Consider the following 18,566-nt stretch of genomic DNA (forward strand, 5'->3'; position numbering starts at 1 on the left):
CTTTATGAAATTCAGGTACTAAGAACTGAGAAACATTCTAATTAAAAGCCGTCTGACAGCATGCCTAAACCCACAGTAGTAACAAGCCATTTTACCCAATCTCATGCTCTATAGGAAAATTTTAAAATACAATTTTTGTGAGCACAATTCATTCCAGAAACATGCTTGTAATCCAAAGCACCTGTATATCAAAGTGAATTTCCCCATAAAAAATAATGGAAACTCGGATGACTCATTCCACAACTCCAAAATATTCATATAAAAATGATTATAATACTGCAATATAATACAAAATAATAAAGAACATATAAAATATAAAGCAAAATAAATTAACCTGCACTTACCTCTGAAAACCTTCATGGCTGGTATAAGGAAGACAAGAGAGAGGAGGGTTATTGTGTAGGACGACTTTCATTATCACTAATAGAACCACTGCTACCTGTTGGCTCAATGGAATCTTTTTGTGCATGGGGGACACTGTATACAATAAACTCTTGTCATATACTGTATTTAATGTAACTGTCAATAAGGCAGCAGAGGAAAGGGTTTATATCTGTAGGCAGCCTGGCCTAGAATGAAGCAAAGCATTCCTAAGCTTACTCTTGTATGGAAAAGCAAAGGACTATCCATAGGTGTTTTGAAGTGACAAAAAAATACAGTAGTTCCAGTTGTGGGCACCTTCCAACATTCTTAAAAGTTAATTTATGCCAGACACCAGAGCCTGAGACCAAGCATCAGCAAGTTACTCGCAATCTAAGGTTTTACTGTACTCCTTAAAGTTAACACACACACACACACACACACACACACACACACACACACACACCCATCAGAATACTACAAAACCTGGCACTGAAAGGCGATCTTGCGTATAGTCTGCTTTCTGATATTATTCATTTGCCCATTTACATTTTTTAATGTTTATTTTGAGAGAGAGAGAGATCATGAGCGGGAGATGGTCAGAGAGAGAAAGAATCCCAAGCAGGCTCCACACTGTCACCATGGATCCCATGACCTGAGCAGAAATTGAGTCAGATGTTTAAACAACTGAGCTGCCCAGGCACCCCACACTATTGCTTTAGTAAAGAGGCAAATGAATATAAAGGAGGGAGGTGGGAATACTTCTTTTAAATGCAAAATAAAAATATATTCTTTTGATCAAAACATCAAACACCATGCAGCTTGGGAAATGAAGATACTGTAAAGAAAATAGAACAAAAATCTGGGGTACTACATTCCATATTTACAAATGGTGAAGTATTACCTTCAATCATGTCTGTGAACAGAGCTTTAATGATTCTATTGTGGGCCAGGGAAGAATTTTTCTTAGATAATTTTACATATAAAATTTGAAAACGGCATTGAAGGAATGAGTCACTGCACTAGAAATCAGACTGACAAAGGTTTTAATCAGATTTTTAAACCTCAACTATTATTGGGGACACTGTAGAAAAGTACCCAGAGTAAGTTGGAGGGAGTACAGTGACATAAATAGTGCATCTCAAAGGTCTCAGTATATTGTGAGCCAATTGTTGATAGTCGACTATATGGACCCAGGATTTTCACTTTATTCAGAGAAGCTGCAAATTGGGATTTTACTGTGTGATGTTATGAGTCTTAAATTCTGAATCCAACTTTAAAAGAATGAATTCAGGACATACAAAACATGTTGGTGGACTGATGTAGCTCGTAGAATCAATTTGTCACAGACCTCTGGTTGAGAGCCACAGGAAACCCTTCAGTTAACTAATGCTACTTCAGAATTTATAGGTCAGCAAAACAGTTGCTTTTCTCTTTACCCCCTCTCCCCCTCCCTCCCATTTATCATTCACTTTAATCGTATGGCATTGAATGGTATCTAAGCCCCAGAATTTCCTTGGTGTGTTCTATATCTGCCTCTGCAAAGTGTGTGTATTGACATTTCTGCTGATTAGTTCAATTCTACTGGAACTAGAACACTTCTTAAATGAGTGGAACATCAGCATCCTACCTTTTAGAAGGCATCATTTGTAATCTTAAATATTTCCATTTCTGAAACCAATGATGCGTGTGTAGAAAGTACTCATTTGGAAGGCTTAAAATAGGAATATGTTACTTTTTATCAAAACTCTTCATTTCCCAAGCCACAGATATGGATTAATTCACACAAGTGCACTGACGATGACTAAGTGTTGTCGCGCTTGGTGGAGGAACAAGACAACTAGACTCACAGTCTTTCCTGTTCCAGCTTCACTCTGATTCACGACCTGACAAATCCTAGCAGACCAGGGTACCCCAGGTAGGCTATGGCAGCAGAAAGCATATGACCTGCTGGCAGGCTCTTGGAGTGTCATCTGCAGAGATAAAGAGAAACACAGAATACCTTCTCATTAACAATGGCAGAGCATCTTGGCAGCTGCAGTACATCCGAGAAAGAAATGTTTGTCATTTCTCTCTGTTACTCAACGGGTGAGAAAAAATGTGGACAATCAGTATAAATAAAACAGACTTTGGGGCGCCTGGGTGGCGTAGTCGTTAAGCGTCCGACTTCAGCCAGGTCACGATCTCGCGGTCCGTGGGTTCCAGCCCCGCGTCAGGCTCTGGGCTGATGGCTCAGAGCCTGGAGCCTGTTTCCGATTCTGTGTCTCCCTCTCTCTCTGCCCCTCCCCCGTTCATGCTCTGTCTCTGTCCCAAAAATAAATAAATGTTGAAAAAAAAAAAACAGACTTAAAATTCTTTGCTATCAAAGAGAGTGAAAAGTGATATTGGAGAGTATCAGATTAAAACTAGCCTTGGGTATGAGTCCCCTGTGGCTGCTATGACAAATTATCACAAAGCTGGTGTCTTAAAACGGGAATTTATTTTCTCACAGTTTTAAAGGCGAAAGGTATGAAAGTATCAACAGTATCTCCAGAGACTCCAAGGGAGAATCCTTTGCCTTTTCCAGCTTCATATGGCTCTACTTGATCTTGGTTTGTGTCTGCAACACCATTCTCTGCCACCTTGGCCACATTTTTGCCTCCTCCTCTTCTCTGTTTGTCTCTATTCTAGGTGTCTCTTACAGGGATTTTCATCATTGGATTTAGGGTCAACCTAATAACACAGGAGTTCTTCTCGAAACCCTTAATTACATTTGCAAAACGCCCTTTTTAAAGAAGGTAACATTCACACGTTCTGGGGATTAGAATGTGGACATAACTTTTGGGAAGCCACAATTCAGTTTAGCACACTTTGATCAAGAAGGCCAGAAAACAAATCTTGATTTAACCCCTGTATGTGTCAAAGAGTTGTGAGTCCTTCTTTCTCATGCACTGGGGTAGAACGATGTCTGTGTAATCCTCACTCCCATTTAGAGAAGACGCCCTTCCATCTACAGTGTCCAAGGGACCAATAGGCTGGAACTTACATATTCCAGTAATTATTTTCTGCAGAAAATTAAATTTATGGTCTAAGGGAGAAAAAAACCATGAAAGGAATCCAGTAGGCAATTATAAAAACTAAGGGAATGATGAGGTCATGGATGCTTGGCTTTAGTCAATAATGCTTGGATAGTACTTGGTGTCCATTCACAGTCCATCAACAACATTGCAAAAATTAAGAAGCATAAAGTTCAGCTAAATGCTCGTTTCTCTTTTTAAAAAGGACTTCTGGAAAAAGAAAAACCTTCTGACCATACAACAAAAAAATAGTCCGTCAGATATTTATCTGGAATTTCAAGCACATTGTAAAATCTTCATTAATTCTGTGAAAGTCAATTTCAGGTTTCTCTCTCAGACTTAACAGTACTCCAGATAAAGCTTGAGACTAATGGTCTTTAAGCCCTGTATGTGAGTATGTGTTGCAAATATCTCCCTTTTCTCACCAAGGTAACAGATCTCCCTAGTATACCTGATGGCACTATAGCATATCAATTTCCTCTCTGGATTGTGCAGTGGTGTTGGTTAAATTATAGTTTATCACACATTCTTCCCTTCATCTCATTCAAAGGTAGTTTAAAAGAACCTATCTCTGGGCATTGTGAAGATGTGTAGGCATTTTGTACCAGGAAATAGACTCACAAACCTATTTTAATTAATTATCAAATTAATGTTTAATGGGCAACCTAACAGGCTCTATATTTTTGGAGCTGAGAGAAGAGGACTAATATAGAATTAATGTACTATCTAATAAGGATGGTACTAAGTGGCACACAAATGTTGTCTCACTTCATACTTAAACCACTCCTAAAGCCTGGGGATAGTGATCCACATTCTACTGATGAGAAAATGAAGACATGAACATGTTTTATAACACACAGCTCTGCGTAGGGGTTCTGTGCTTCTGAAACTAAAGCTATATGGAGTAGCTGGGAAATATTTAGAAAGGAAGACTTGAAGTTGTCTTGAAGGATTAGGAACAGGAAGGTTTTCCCAGAATAAGGACAAGGAATGAAATCGGCTGGAGGAGAGTGGGTACTGAAAGTAGGCAGCATGAGTAAAGATTAGAATAGCCTTTTATGTCAGGCTGAGTGATTTGGACTGGGTTGTACAGGACCTGAGATGCATTCTGGTTCTAGTAGGACCACAATTTTAACTGTAATTCGCAGTAGGACCTTGCTATGCCTGGCACGTGCATGGCGAGAAGGCCATCTCACTCCAAGATTCAACAGCTGTTAATTTTCACTTTCACTTTCTATGGAAGATGGGTAGTTACATTCAGCTGTCTGCAACCATCTTGCTTCTGCCTTCCTGCAGACCTGTGACTCTTCATTTGTTCTCATGAGTAGGGTTGCATTGTGAGCTGTGAAATGCATCCAGCTGTCCAGTCCCTGGCAGAAGCCTGTTCATCATCTGCCCTTCTAGTCTGGATCTAGATGGTTTAATCACACTGCCTTTCAGTGGGGAGATTTATCTTTCTAGTCACTTTACATAGCAATCTAAGAAAAGACGAGAAATCACTCTCCCCCCCACAATGGGCAAAACTAGTAAAAAAAAAAAAAAATGCCCACTGTCTAGAGCATGAAAGAAATGATATATTGTGAAAATTCAAACTTTAAGAGTAAAACAGGGGAACTCAGACCAAGAAAATAGTTTAACTGGCCTTTGAGAACTTCCCATGCAATGCACAATAGCAAAAGTGAGAGCATGAAGTGGCTTAAATGCTCATATAACAAATCAGTGTATCTGGCTCAAGCTTTGGAGCCCCCAAACTAAAGACAATGAGAATTGTAGTATCTTGTGAATGTCCCCCCTGAGCACATGCATATGTCTGGCTCCAAAGAACTCTCTTCATTAAGAAACCAGCTGCCAATAGTTTATGCTTTTCCTTTCAATTATTTATGAACTTATATGTATTCTAGGTATCGAATGTTATTTTACTGAACACCTATTTTGGACAATGTTATCTGGGGAAACAGGAATGAAAATGGCAAGGTACAGGCATTCGGAGGAAAAAGAAGTCACTTCCAGACAAAAGGGTACAATACACAGCATTACACTATTGAAGAAGACATTGCTGGGTAAAACAGCTCCTAAGGCTGGGCATTCGTTTTGCTAATGTTTAAGACAAAGACTAGGCGAGCTATTTTTAAGGAGCTCTGGGAAGCAAGGCATGAGCAGTAACTGGTGGTGGTGTTACAGTACAGTTGGAACTAGACAAATAAGGCATTCCTGAAGATCTGGTAGCATAATCGGGGGGCGGTCAGCAGGTGTGTAGGAGACTGGGGGTCAGCAACAGAAAAGAAAGAAAGAAAGAAATGGCATCAGTTGAAGTTTGCTGACACTTGAGCAGATGTGCTGCACTGTTATAAGGTAAGAGGTGTCTAACAAGAGAGTTTGGTGCAAGGGGATGAAGTCACAGTACATGATTTTGATGCCGTAGTGAGTCTGAACGAAGCCACCAGCACCGTACAGAGTGGGGAACAAAATGACAAGCGGAAGAATAATGAAGACAAACCATACCCGGGAGACACAAGACAAAGTGGAAAAAGCATATGTCTTGGAGCCAAACAAGCCTGGGTTTGAATCCCAGTTTTTCCCTTCTTAGTCCAGTCAACTGTGACCAAGTTACTAACCTGTCTAAAAAGCAACATCCTTGTTTACCAAAAAAGGGGATTAATACCACACACCAAAGAGGGATTTTATGAAGTTCATAAACGTTATAGGTGCTCAATGAATAGTAGTTATTTGGAAAATCTCCTTTGACGTTTTTTCTCATACTGACGCCCTCAGATGCCTTGCCCTCTCTTGCCTCACCCTCTTAGGCAACTGCGTAAATTGCTGGCCAGAAATTGAGTTATGCCTTTCTTGAGAGTTCAAAACATCTTAGCTATATTGATGAGCCATCAAGAAAATACACAGCTTATCCAGTTTTCTTTTTCCTCCCTCCAAGGATATGAATGAGTAACTTAAACATCTGAAGGTGCTTTGAGGGAGGAAAAAATTCTAAAAGGATGACAAACTGCTAACAAGCCAGGTAAATCTTACAACTGCTCTGCACTTGAATTCTGCTGTCAGGCTGTGTGGGGCAGTGGAACAATGATAAATGGGTGTCTTGTCGATAGACGACAGTAGGTAGGTAATGATTGGAAATGATTACCTACTGGCCGAAGGACCAAAATCTAATGGTGAAGAGCAGTCAGGTAATTTGAAGTCATTTGATCTGACAAATATTATGCAGCTGAAAAGGCTGGGTATTGTTTCCCTAGGAAAACCTTCAAGGAAAGAAACATTTAACCTTTGAAGGCACATGCAGAATACCCTATTCCTCTGCACACTTAAGAAATGGAAGGAATTTCTGAAGAAATAATATGCTTGGTGGCACTTTTCAAATAACAGGACGAAGAGAGTTTGAACAACAGATGAGACTGAGTAGATTAATTCAAATTTTCCCTATTTTGGTGGCTTCCACAAATCTCCCAGCTCTTGCCATGTATGTGTTCATGTCCATGAAGGCTGTCAGGTGGTCTGTATTGCAGTGGTACAGTCAAGCCAGATCAGCCAGTAGCCACTGAGTGCTCACAACTTAAATATATTCCATGAAGATTGGTAAAAACCAAATGCAAGAGTTCAGAATGAAGGCTTGCTAAAAGAGTCCCAATGAGTGACTGAAACAGGTAAGTCACTTCCTTTCCCTCCCAGATTTTAATACTCATTGTCAAAGTTAAAGAATCAACAAATGACTATTATTTCCCAGAGATAGATTTGATAAAGTGTAGGTATTGTTTTTAGAGGAAGGAAGCAGCTCACATAATATTAAAAGCACAGGTGTGAGATGCTTCAATTATCTTTTCCTGATATAATTATTTAGATAATTTAAGGAAGAAACAACAAAAATAAGTACTCAGGTTGTGTACATTATAGGGGGGAAATTGTAGATTGAATCTCTAGGGCTAAGATTTTTTGAACACAAAGTTTGACCTGGTTTGCAGCCACAAGTATTTATTATGTGCCAACTGTGTGTTGATCAGGAAAGGAAGAGAATGAAGGAATAATGGCCCTTGTTTCTGAAGAAGTTTAAAATGTGTAAGGGGTTATAGACTAGGACTTTAAAATCGGTGTGCTAAGGGTTGCAACTGAGGCCACCATAAGATGCTAAGGGAGTAGAAAGGAGGAAACCTTAACTCATCCTTTTTGGGTAAAAAGTTGTCAGGGAAGTCCTTAAAAGGACTGGGTGGAGATGAAAATATCCAAGGGAATACTGCAATAAATAGTGTTCCAGAAGATGAGAATAACATGGGAGAATACCTGGGAGAGTGATAGAGTGGCATCCATAGGTGGTTCCATACTTCTGGGACATAATTGTGAAATGGAAAGTAGGGGGAGATGGTAAGGACATTTGAAGAGAGAAACAGGGGCCAAGTTTTGGAGGGTCTTGTTTGTGAACATATGAAAGAGTTGGACAATGAGCAGGAAAAATGATTTCATAATCCAAGTTTGAAATTAAAAATGGGAAAAAATACTTTAGTGTTGACATTTCAAGTAAGATCCTGATGACCATGACAACTTCCTGGACCATGAGCATCTGCCACAGAAGTGTTAAATACTCTAGAATTTTGCTTCAGGTCTTTTGAAATAAAGGAGCCAAGAAGACTAAAGAATGACAGGTCAAGCACACTTGAAGAAAAAGCAACATTATGGAAAGCAGAGCACAGGTGATCCCAGAAAAAACAAACAAACAAAAAAGACTGAGGAAACTTTCCGGTTATAGTCCTTTACAATACATTCTTCTTACCTTGGCCTCTGTCCTTATGTCCTTGCTACTTTGGGTTTCTAAGGCTGTAAAAGCTCTAGCAGAATATTGTCAGTTGAGGTTAGAAAGTGTGTTTTTGACTAAGTGGAAGGGTGAAAGAAAAGCGGCATGAAGGTTTAAATAATGGAGGAAGGTGTGAGTAAACAGGCCAGAGATCATCTCCCCTCCAGTCTTCATGCTGAGGATAAAGAGAGTGTACTTGAAGAATCAACTGTATTCCCAAGATTGTCTCTGAAGATAGGGAACGTATGCACTTATTCTCTCTTTAATTGTTTCAGGCATACATGTGTTTGTTTATTCCTTTATGCAATTTTCTATTCATGTATTATTCTACTTCCTTACTTAAGATAATTTCAATATCTATTTGCAGTGTAAATAAACTAAAACTAACCAAGAAGCTCCTAAGTGTCACTACAACACTAAAAAGGTAAAAGGGCTACTGTAACTAACATTTATTAATGTCTTGCTATGAACTAGCATTGCTGGTAATTTCCTTAATGGTCACAATAAACCTTTGGCAGTGGTATTATTTTTAACTCCATTTTACTAATGAGGAAACTGAAGCAGAGAGAGATTAAATAATACTCCTTAAGGTTGCAGAGTTCCCAAGAGGCAGATTTGGGATGAATCTACCAGAAGAGTTAAACTTTATCTGACCAAGGGACCCCATTATGCTTTTCCTCTTCCTACACTAGAAAATAATTTTTCAATTTTGCTTCTTCTGTTCACCTAAATTATTTTTCCACTATGTTACCCAACCTCACTTTGTCCTTTTTCCTCTGATCACTGAATGTTTCAATCGGGGTCCAGAGAGAGAAAAACAAAACAAAACAAAATGGGAACCACGTTAGATATTTCCAGCAGAAGGAATTTAATACAGGAGATTATTTACACATGTGTTGGAATAACTCTGAAGCTAAACAGAGGAAACCAAATCAGAGATTAACAGCATCTTGAAGCTTTTGGAAGGATAACAAGAGGACGTAGTGTTAGCAAAGTGCAGGAGCCAGAACCAGGGCCAACTGGCAGAAGCCGGAAGCAAGGTGGGGGCTGCCATGTTGGAATAGGAACCACAAAGCCTGTCTGGTGATAGCTAGAGTGACAGAGGACATTGCTCAAGGCAGAGACAAGAGAAAAACCTGGCTTCTTCTCTCCTCCTACATTCTAGTCTTCTGATGCTTCCCTTTAATACAACCTATCTACAAGTCAGAGGGAAAAGGAAGTTTGCAAATGTAATGCAACAAGGGAAGGACCAAAGAGGACTGTGAGAACAAATCAGCAAATGGCAGGTTCCCCAAAGGGCTGATTGACCAGTTTGCTCCATCAGCCCATTTTCTCAATAAAACCACAGATATGGCATATCTGTGCAGCACATAAATAGTAAAACTCAAGCATCTATTTTCAAAGATATGGTTGCTGACACACCATACCGTTATGCACACTTTTGAAAGAAACAGGGTCATCTTTCCCTTGGATGGCAGCCAGTAACATTTGCCAGTGATACAAGTTACAAAGAGATAAGAAAATGTTATCTTTGTTGAAATTTAATGATCTAAGGAAGTTAAGTCTCACTTTCAACGACACAGTTTGACATATTGTGTCATTAACCTCTGTATGTATTTCCTCCACAACTTCTAAAGTAGGTTCCCAAAGGGCATCACTATTCGTGGCAGAAATGATTTAAATTTTGTCATGTTAAGGTGGCAAATCATGTAACATTTCATATGGGCATGTATTTGAAAAGAAAAACATAGTTCCTGAGTGAAAGTTAGAGGGCACTTGCTACTGCAGGATTGACAATATACTGACATGTTTAAACAGAGAGCTAGCTGCCTTCTTGAACAGTTTCTACAGTATGTAAGAGACCACAGGGTGTCTGAGATAAGACTTAGTAAAAGATTCTCTCCCTCTCTCTCTCTGTCTCCTCCAAAATTTGGCATTTAGCTACATTTACACTTTTGTAATACCCCTGGTGATATTGCTGTCACTAAAAGTTCTGATTGAAAAAGTCTGCATGAAGTAGCCCTCCTACCAAACTTCCTTATTAGCATTGCATTACACTGGACCACCACCTGACGCTATCCTTTACTTCCAAAGACTTTCATTTCTAGTTGTGTTTATACTCACTACTATAGATGAGCATGTCTTGAATGGCTTAGTTCACTAGAGTCTTCTCCAATCCAGTCGGTCAGAAGCCTCTATGAAGGACTTATTTAGAAATAGACTATTTGTAAGGATAACTTAGAACTCAAAGAGTAATTTGTTCTAGCAAATCCCTGTTATATTCTTAGTGTGTTGTCTTTTTCTGTGTCTAAACTTGCTAGATGAGTAATTGCTGCATCACTGCATTTCATTTTGCCTGTGTAGACAGCTTGAGGACATTTAACATAGTTGATTAATGGAATGGGAAAAGACTGACATCGCAAATTGGCTGAATTTCTGAAACAGGAACTTATTTTGCTTCCTCCTTCAGCTTTCTCAGTCTGGTCTTGTTTTTATAGAAATTCACGGTTTCAGTCATTTTGGAAGTCTTGTTTGAAAGATATACCTTAGAACTGCTGATGCATATCAGTGAAAATACACTATAGAGAATCCTAAGTTTATTGAAACTGTTCTCTGAGTTTGGAAGCAACTGAACAATAGTAAAGAAACAAAAAAGAGATTTAAAATTTTGGATTATTTCAGATAGAACTGTTTGGAGAATTGGGTGCATAGCAGTAGTGGCTTCATAAAATTAATTCCCAGAATTAAGTAGATTTACTCATGTGGTTTTGGACAAAATCAGATCTCCCACACGTGCAGAGCTTGCCACTGTGAAATTTAATGCATGAAGAAACAGGATAGAACGCACATTGTCTGCAGGGAGACTAGTGCCAAAATGCAAGGAGGGAGGAAAGGACTGAGCTTTGCATGCATGTAGCTTCTTTCCTTACCTGACTAATCATATTAGTAATTCCTTCTCTCTTGGGATGTAGCAGGTAAATGGGCAAAAGAAGTCAGGTGCTTCTACAAAAAAGGAACAGCAAGTTACATCCTGTCAGTGTCATCTTTTATTCAGTTTACAACTTGTCCTCTCCTCCTTCCTTTTCCTCTTTCTTTTCATTCTTCTTTGGTGTCAATTTTATTTATTTCATACAGCAGGGGTGTCTGGGTGGCTCAGTGGGTTAAGCATCCAACTCTTGGTGTCAGCTCAGGTCATGATCTCATGGTTCGTGAGTTTGAGTCCCACTTCAGTCTCTGTGCTAATAGTGTGGAGCCTGTTTGGGGTTCTATCTCTTGCGCCCTGCCCCAGGTCTCTCTCCCTCTAGAAATAAATAAATAAACTTTAAAAAGTCTATACAGCAAATATTTATTGAATACCTGCTTTAGATGATCTCTATAACAGAATCTTCTTATTCTCCATTTCCTCCTCCATATTTAACCTGTGCCTATGTGAGCAATGCCAAATCTATTGAAGGAAAAAAGTGGGGTTAAGCTTTTATACTATGGATATTTACATGCACATACATACATACATACATACATAGTGAGTTCTCTGTTGGGTATTAATTTTAATTCATTCACTTAATCATTCAAAACACATTTATTGAAAAGTATGTAATACCTTTCAAGTGTTGGGGTGTTGGGGATAGCACAGTAGCACAGTAAATAAGAGGGGAGATGTGTTTGCCTGAAGGAGTTTCTATTACAGTTAGGGAGATTGATAATAAGCAAACAGACATGATGTACTCTAAGGGTTCAAGAAAAATAACACAGGGTAGTGAGGGAAGATCTGGCTGAGGAGACCATCTGTAAGCATAGGTCTGAGTGAAATGAAGCAGTGTCCATGCAAATGTATAGGTAAAGAGCCTTCAAAGCAGGTGCAACAACTATAAAGTGTTTGGTATAGAAACAAATTGACTTAAAAGAATTATATAAAACATGGTATCCCAAAACCTCAGAACACAAGGTCTTTTTAAGCACAAACAAAATGTTTACCAAAATTGACCATACATTGGTTCATAATTCAAGTCTCGATAATTTTTCTAAAGATTGGATTTATATGTGATGTACTGTCTGAACAACCATGGAATTAGGCTGAAAATCAATTTAAAAACATTACTATGTGTTTGTAAATTAAAACTATTTCTAACTAGCTGAAGTAAGAGCATCTTATCTATTGGAATGGATAGCATAATGCATATTAAAATTATTTTGAACTTAATAAAAATACCATATGTTCAGATTTGTGGGATGCAGCAGTTAAGTAGAGGGGACATTATAACCACAGATGAATACATTGTAATGAAGAAAGATTAAATTTAACAAGATAAGAACACATCTCATGAAGTTAGAAAAAATGTATCAAAGGAAGACGGTGAAAATTAAAAGAAAGGAGAAGGAGAATATTAAAAAACTGAAAATAAAAATAAAGCAAACATTTAATAAAAAGGATCAACACAGGCAGTAATTCTTGGATATCTGATAAGACCACTATACCTCTGATGAGATCTACCAAGGTGAGAGAGATGAGAGAAGAAAGCACATATAATTATCATCAGGAAATAAAGTGACATCACAAGAGATGCTGCAGTTTTAAAAGAAAAAAAAGAGGATATTGCAAACACTTACTAAGTGACAAAAGAAGTAGATAACCTACATACTTTATATCCTTTTAAAAATGTAAACTCATGCTCAAATACTTCTCAAAAATGAACTCTAGGCCAACTTTGTCCCATTAAATTCTCCCAAGCATTCAAGGAAGAAATAATTTTAATTTTATGTAAACTATTCAAAAAAAGGAATATGAGTGACGCTAGCATAATGTTAATACTAAAACCCAACAAGGATACTATAAAAAAAAAATAAAGGACAAAGCCACTGCGAGATAATAGAAACTATGCATTGGTCTCGGCCCCCGGTTCCTGCCACGGAGCTCTGGAAACCCTTGCAATTAAGTAATAAGAGTACTAGAAGCATCTCTTGTTCTAATATTTGGTCTTTGACCCCATTCCTGACTATCAGAGGGGGCCATTAAGAGGATGTGACTGTTGGTTGAAATATGAGCTGGACCCAGCCAATAGGAGGCTCCTCATCCCCTCCCCTTTCCTTGGAATGTGTGCTCCATCCACAATCCCCACATTAGGAGGCATTTCAAGGATATAGCCTTAAGAGAGTAAGGTGTTGTTGAGAACATCTGGACAGTACATGTGACTGAACCCCATTAAGTCCTCTACATAAACTTTTAAGATTCTGGTGGGCAGGTGTAGATATCTACTTGTCTTGTGACTGCCCCAAACTGTGTATTATGTTTCCTTGCTTATTAAACCTGCCACCTATCAATGTGGAGTGACCTGTATTTTTCTTTGGTCTCTAGTATGGGGCCAGTTTTAGATTTTATCCAGGGAACTTCCAAGGTTGTAAACCAACATTGACACAGGACTCCTAAAACACCTGTCAATTACTAAGTGGTAAGAGCACTAGAACCATCTTTTCTTCTACTGAGGCTCTGAATGGGCTCCTGGAAGACTCCTGACAGGGACTGGTCCCCAGAAAGACCAAGCCATGATTAGAAGCTTGGAATTTTCAGCCCCACCGCCATCCTCCAGAGAGAGCTGGAAATGGAGTTAATAATTGGTCATGCTTATGTAAGGAAGCCTTCCTAAAATCCCAATAGTATGGTACTCATAAGCTTTCAGGCTGGTGAACACATCCACCTGAGGAGGGTGATGTGCCACTACTCTAAGGGACAGAAGCTCCTGTGTTCAGACCTCATCCCATGTATCTCTTCTTCTGGCTATTCATCTGTATCCTTTATCATATCTTTTAATAAACTGTTAAACATAAGTGTTTTTGAGTTCTGTGAGCTGCTCTGGCAAATTAGTGAAACTGAGGCTGGGGTCATAGGAATCTCTGATATGTCACCAAATTGGACAGAGTTTGTGGATAACCTGGGTACCTACTGCTTGCAATTGGCATCTGAAGTGTATAGGAAGAGTCTTGCACCACTAAGCCCTTCACCTGTGGGATCTGACACTACCTTCAGGAAGACAGTGTCAGAACTGAGTTAAATTATAGGACAGCCAGCTGGTATTGTGGAGAATTGCTTGCTGTGGGAAAAACCCTCACACATTTGGTGACCAGAAGTGTCAGAAGTGAAGTGTGCTGTGTAAGTACCAAAGGAGACTCCCAGGAGAAAGACTCATAGGAGGAAAAACTGAGGTTTTCCTTTGACAGTCACCCAAAACTGATCCTAAACATAACATTAGAAGACTGAATCCATAAATATGTATGTGAAAATGATGATACATCTTATCCAAGATTAATATCTCAAGAATGAAAAGTGATTTAACTATAGCAAATAAGTTGGTATAATTCATCTTATTTACAGATTAGAGGAGAAAAAGCATATCTCAATACTCAATAGAGGCAGAAAAAATGCTTGATAATATTTAACATCCATTAATATTTAAAAAAAATACAAAACTAAGAATAAAGGAGGATTTCATTGATCTGCCAAAACACAACTACAACTGAAGTAGTGTAAATATAATATTACATTGTGAAATATTAAAAATTCTCCCTTTGTGACCTGGAATGTGACAATGATATCCACATTACCATTTCTATTTAATTTCAAATGTTAAGTTTTAACACTGAACTGGGAATAAAATGATACAAAAAATATAAGAATTAGAAAAGAATGTTTATTAAATTATCAAAATTTTAATTAATATTATATTCATGGAACATCTAAAAGAATCTATAGAAGAATAATTAGAAGAGGTAAATTATTAATTTTTTATAAATTATGAATAATTACTAACATATGGTTTAAATTATTAAACAAGAAAGTTATGCAAAATTCGTTATGAAATCAAGATAGAAAAATAAATTTTAGTACTACATTCTAGCTATGAATAGGTTAAACAAAAACAACTAAAAACTAAGACTTATAGCACCATCAAAATCTAGTAAATATCTAGTAGAGTCTAACAAAACTTTTGAAATTCCTTCAAGGGAGAATAATAAAATTTTACTGAGAAAAAAATGAACAAAAGTAAGAGATGTAATATATTTAAGGATTTGAAGAGTCAAAATTTTATAATTATAATTTTTTCTCAAATTGGTATAAGGAATCAATATTATCCCAGTCAAAACCCCAAATTGTGTTTTGGCAAGTAATTGTAACATTTTTACAGATATTTAATGACAAATAATAATCAAGATATGTCAGAAGAAAATAATGAGGTAAAAGACTTGTTCCATCATATGTCATTGTTTACTATAAAGCAACAGCAATTAAGAATGTGTGATATTGGGGCGCCTGGGTGGCGCAGTCGGTTAAGCGTCCGACTTCAGCCAGGTCACGATCTCGCGGTCCGTGAGTTCGAGCCCCGCGTCGGGCTCTGGGCTGATGGCTCAGAGCCTGGAGCCTGTTTCCGATTCTGTGTCTCCCTCTCTCTCTGTCCCTCCCCCGTTCATGCTCTGTCTCTCTCTGTCCCAAAAATAAATAAACGTTGAAAAAAAAAAATTAAAAAAAAAAAAAAAAAAAAAAAGAATGTGTGATATTGGGGGAGAAGCGAAGACGGTGGAACAGCATAGAAGTTTTTTTTGCTTCTCACATCCATGAAATACAGCCAGGTCAACATTAAACCATCCTGAACACCTAGAAAACTGATTTGAGGATTAACACAACAATCTGCACAAAACTGAACCACAGAACTCAGCAGGTACCTGGCATGGAGAGGTGAACTGGGGGAGAGAGAAGCCTCAAAGGGCAGGGAGCTGTTTTTGCGTGCATAGAGAGGATGGAGATGGGGGAAGAGTACAGGAAAAACACCCCCCAAAAGCAGCTGGAGGCAAAGTAGAAAAGTGGAAACAGCCACAGGGACTGAACTAAAAAGGGAAAAAGGAAAGGGTTTAAATTCCAAAAATACTCTATAAACAGGAGTAATGCAGAGTCTGAAGCCCCTCAGCTTGATACCTGATGGTGCTCTCGTGGGAAGGGCAATTCCCCAGGAGCAGAGTGAGGTCTGGTGGTCCTTGGGCCATAGAGAGAGGTGGTTCCCTGCTGGGAGGACATTTGGTAGAGGCTATGTGGCCACCCAGTCCCAGCAGACCCCAGAGAACAACCACATTCGCTGGGGTTGGAAAAAGGTCATTAAGGGTGAATTCTGGTGTGAGATGCATGTTGTGATTTGCCATAATCCCTGAAACCCTGCTGCTATGTGATTGCATTAACATTTTCTGGGGTAGGCTGGCACCAGGCCACGGTCTCTGGGCACTGGCAGCAGCATGGTCCCACAGCATTCCTGGGTGCAGGAGACCCTCCCCCAAAAGGTCTGAGTGGCACAAAGTCACAGTCCCTCAGAAGTGAGGGGTTGGGAAACACAGCATCTGAGACAAAACTCAGGAAGGAGGAGTGACCTGGAAACCTGACAGCTTGGTCACAGACAGTGTAAAAGCAGGGAGCAGACGGAAGCCAGAAACAAAGGACGGGTGCATTATTGCTGACTGGGGAGAACAGAGTTCTGATACTAGAGACTGGGTAGCTGGGTGACACCATTTTCACCCCTCCCGTGTATGTGCATACATGCCTAAAGCACCACAACAATCCACCCCAGTAAGCTAAGCAGTGCCATCTAGTGGAAAATGGGGCCGTTACATTAAGCCCTGCCCAACCTAGCAAACTTCGCTCTTCAGGAATACCACTAGTCTCTCTGCCTGCTTAGTTTATGGATTATAAATTGCTTGATAGCTTGACTTCTAGGGGAAAACAATGTAATTTCAATCATATTTCAGTCTGTTCCCTGGTATATCAATTATCTTTGTTCTTTCGTTTCTTTTCTTTTTCTAGAATACATAAAGAGAAAATATTTTCATTTTCAATTTTTATTCAAATACTTATAATTCTTTTCTTCTGTATTTTTTACATTTTTGTAAATTTTTAAAATTCTATTTGACTTCCATCAGTTCATTTTAATCTATTTCATTGTATTCATTTTTTTCAAATTTTCAAACTTTTTCTTTTTCTTTTCCCCCCTTTTTTCTCTAATCTGTCAAGCTCTTTTAAAAAGACCAAAAAAATAAAAAAAACACCCTTAAGATCTAGCATCATTTATTTGATTTGTGTGTGTGTGCTGTTTTCAATTTTTTTTAATTTTAATTTGTTTGCCTTATTAATTCCTTTTCTTCCTTCAAAATAACAAAATGAAGAAATTCACTCCAAAAAAAGATGAGGAAGAAACGACAGCCAGGGACTTAATCAACACAGATACAAACAAGATGTCTGAACCAGAATTTAGAATCACGATAATAAGAATACGAGCTGGGGTCGAAAATAAATTAGAATCCCTCTCTACAGAGATAAAAGAAGTAAAAGCTAGTAAGGATAAAATAAAAATGCAGTAACTGACCTGCAATCTTGAATGGATGCCGTGGTGGCAAGGATGAATGACACAAGCAGAGAATAAGCGATATAGAAGACAAACTTATGGAGAATAATGAAACAGAAAAATAGAGGGAGACTAAGGCAAAAAGGCATGATTTAAGAATTAGAGACATCAGTGACTCATTAAAAAGGAACAACATCAGAATCAGAGGGGTCCCAGAAGATAAAGAAAAAGGGGTACAAGGGTTATGTGAGCAAATCATAGCAGGAAACTTTCCTAACCTGACGAAAGATACAGACATCAAAATCCAGAAAGCACAGAGGACTCCCATTAGATTAAAAAAAAACAAAAAAAACAAAAAAAAAAACAAAACAAAAAACGGCCATCAACAAGGCATATCATAGTAAAATTCACAAAACACTCAGGCAAGGAATGAATCATGAAAGCAGCAAGGGAAAAACAGTCCTTATTCTACAAGGGAAGAGAGATCAGGTTTGCAGCAGACCTATCCACAGAAACGTAGCAGGCCAGAAAGGAGTGGCAGGATATATTCAATGTGCTGAATCAGAAAAACATGCAGCTAAGAATTATTTTCCAGCAAGGCTGTCATTCAAAATAGAAGGAGAGATTAAAAGTTTCCCAACAAACAAAAATTAAAAGAGTTCATGAACACTAAACCAGCCCTGCAAGAAATTTTAAGGAGGACTCTCTAAGGGGAGAAAAGATGGAAATAAAAAAAAAGACCAGAAGGAACAAAGACTAGAAAGGACCAGAGAACACCACCAGAAACTCCAATTCTACAAACAACATAATGGCAATAAATTCATATCTCTCAGTTCTCACTCTAAACTTCAATGGACTCAATGCTCCAATCAACAGACATGGGGTGGCAGAATGGATAAGGAAACAAAATCCATCTATATGCTGTTTACAAGAGACCCACTTTAGACCTAAAGACACCTTCAGATTGATATAAGGGGATGG

The sequence above is a fragment of the Lynx canadensis genome, chromosome D1 (assembly GCF_007474595.2).
Source record: "Lynx canadensis isolate LIC74 chromosome D1, mLynCan4.pri.v2, whole genome shotgun sequence".
Lineage (NCBI taxonomy): Eukaryota > Metazoa > Chordata > Mammalia > Carnivora > Felidae > Lynx > Lynx canadensis.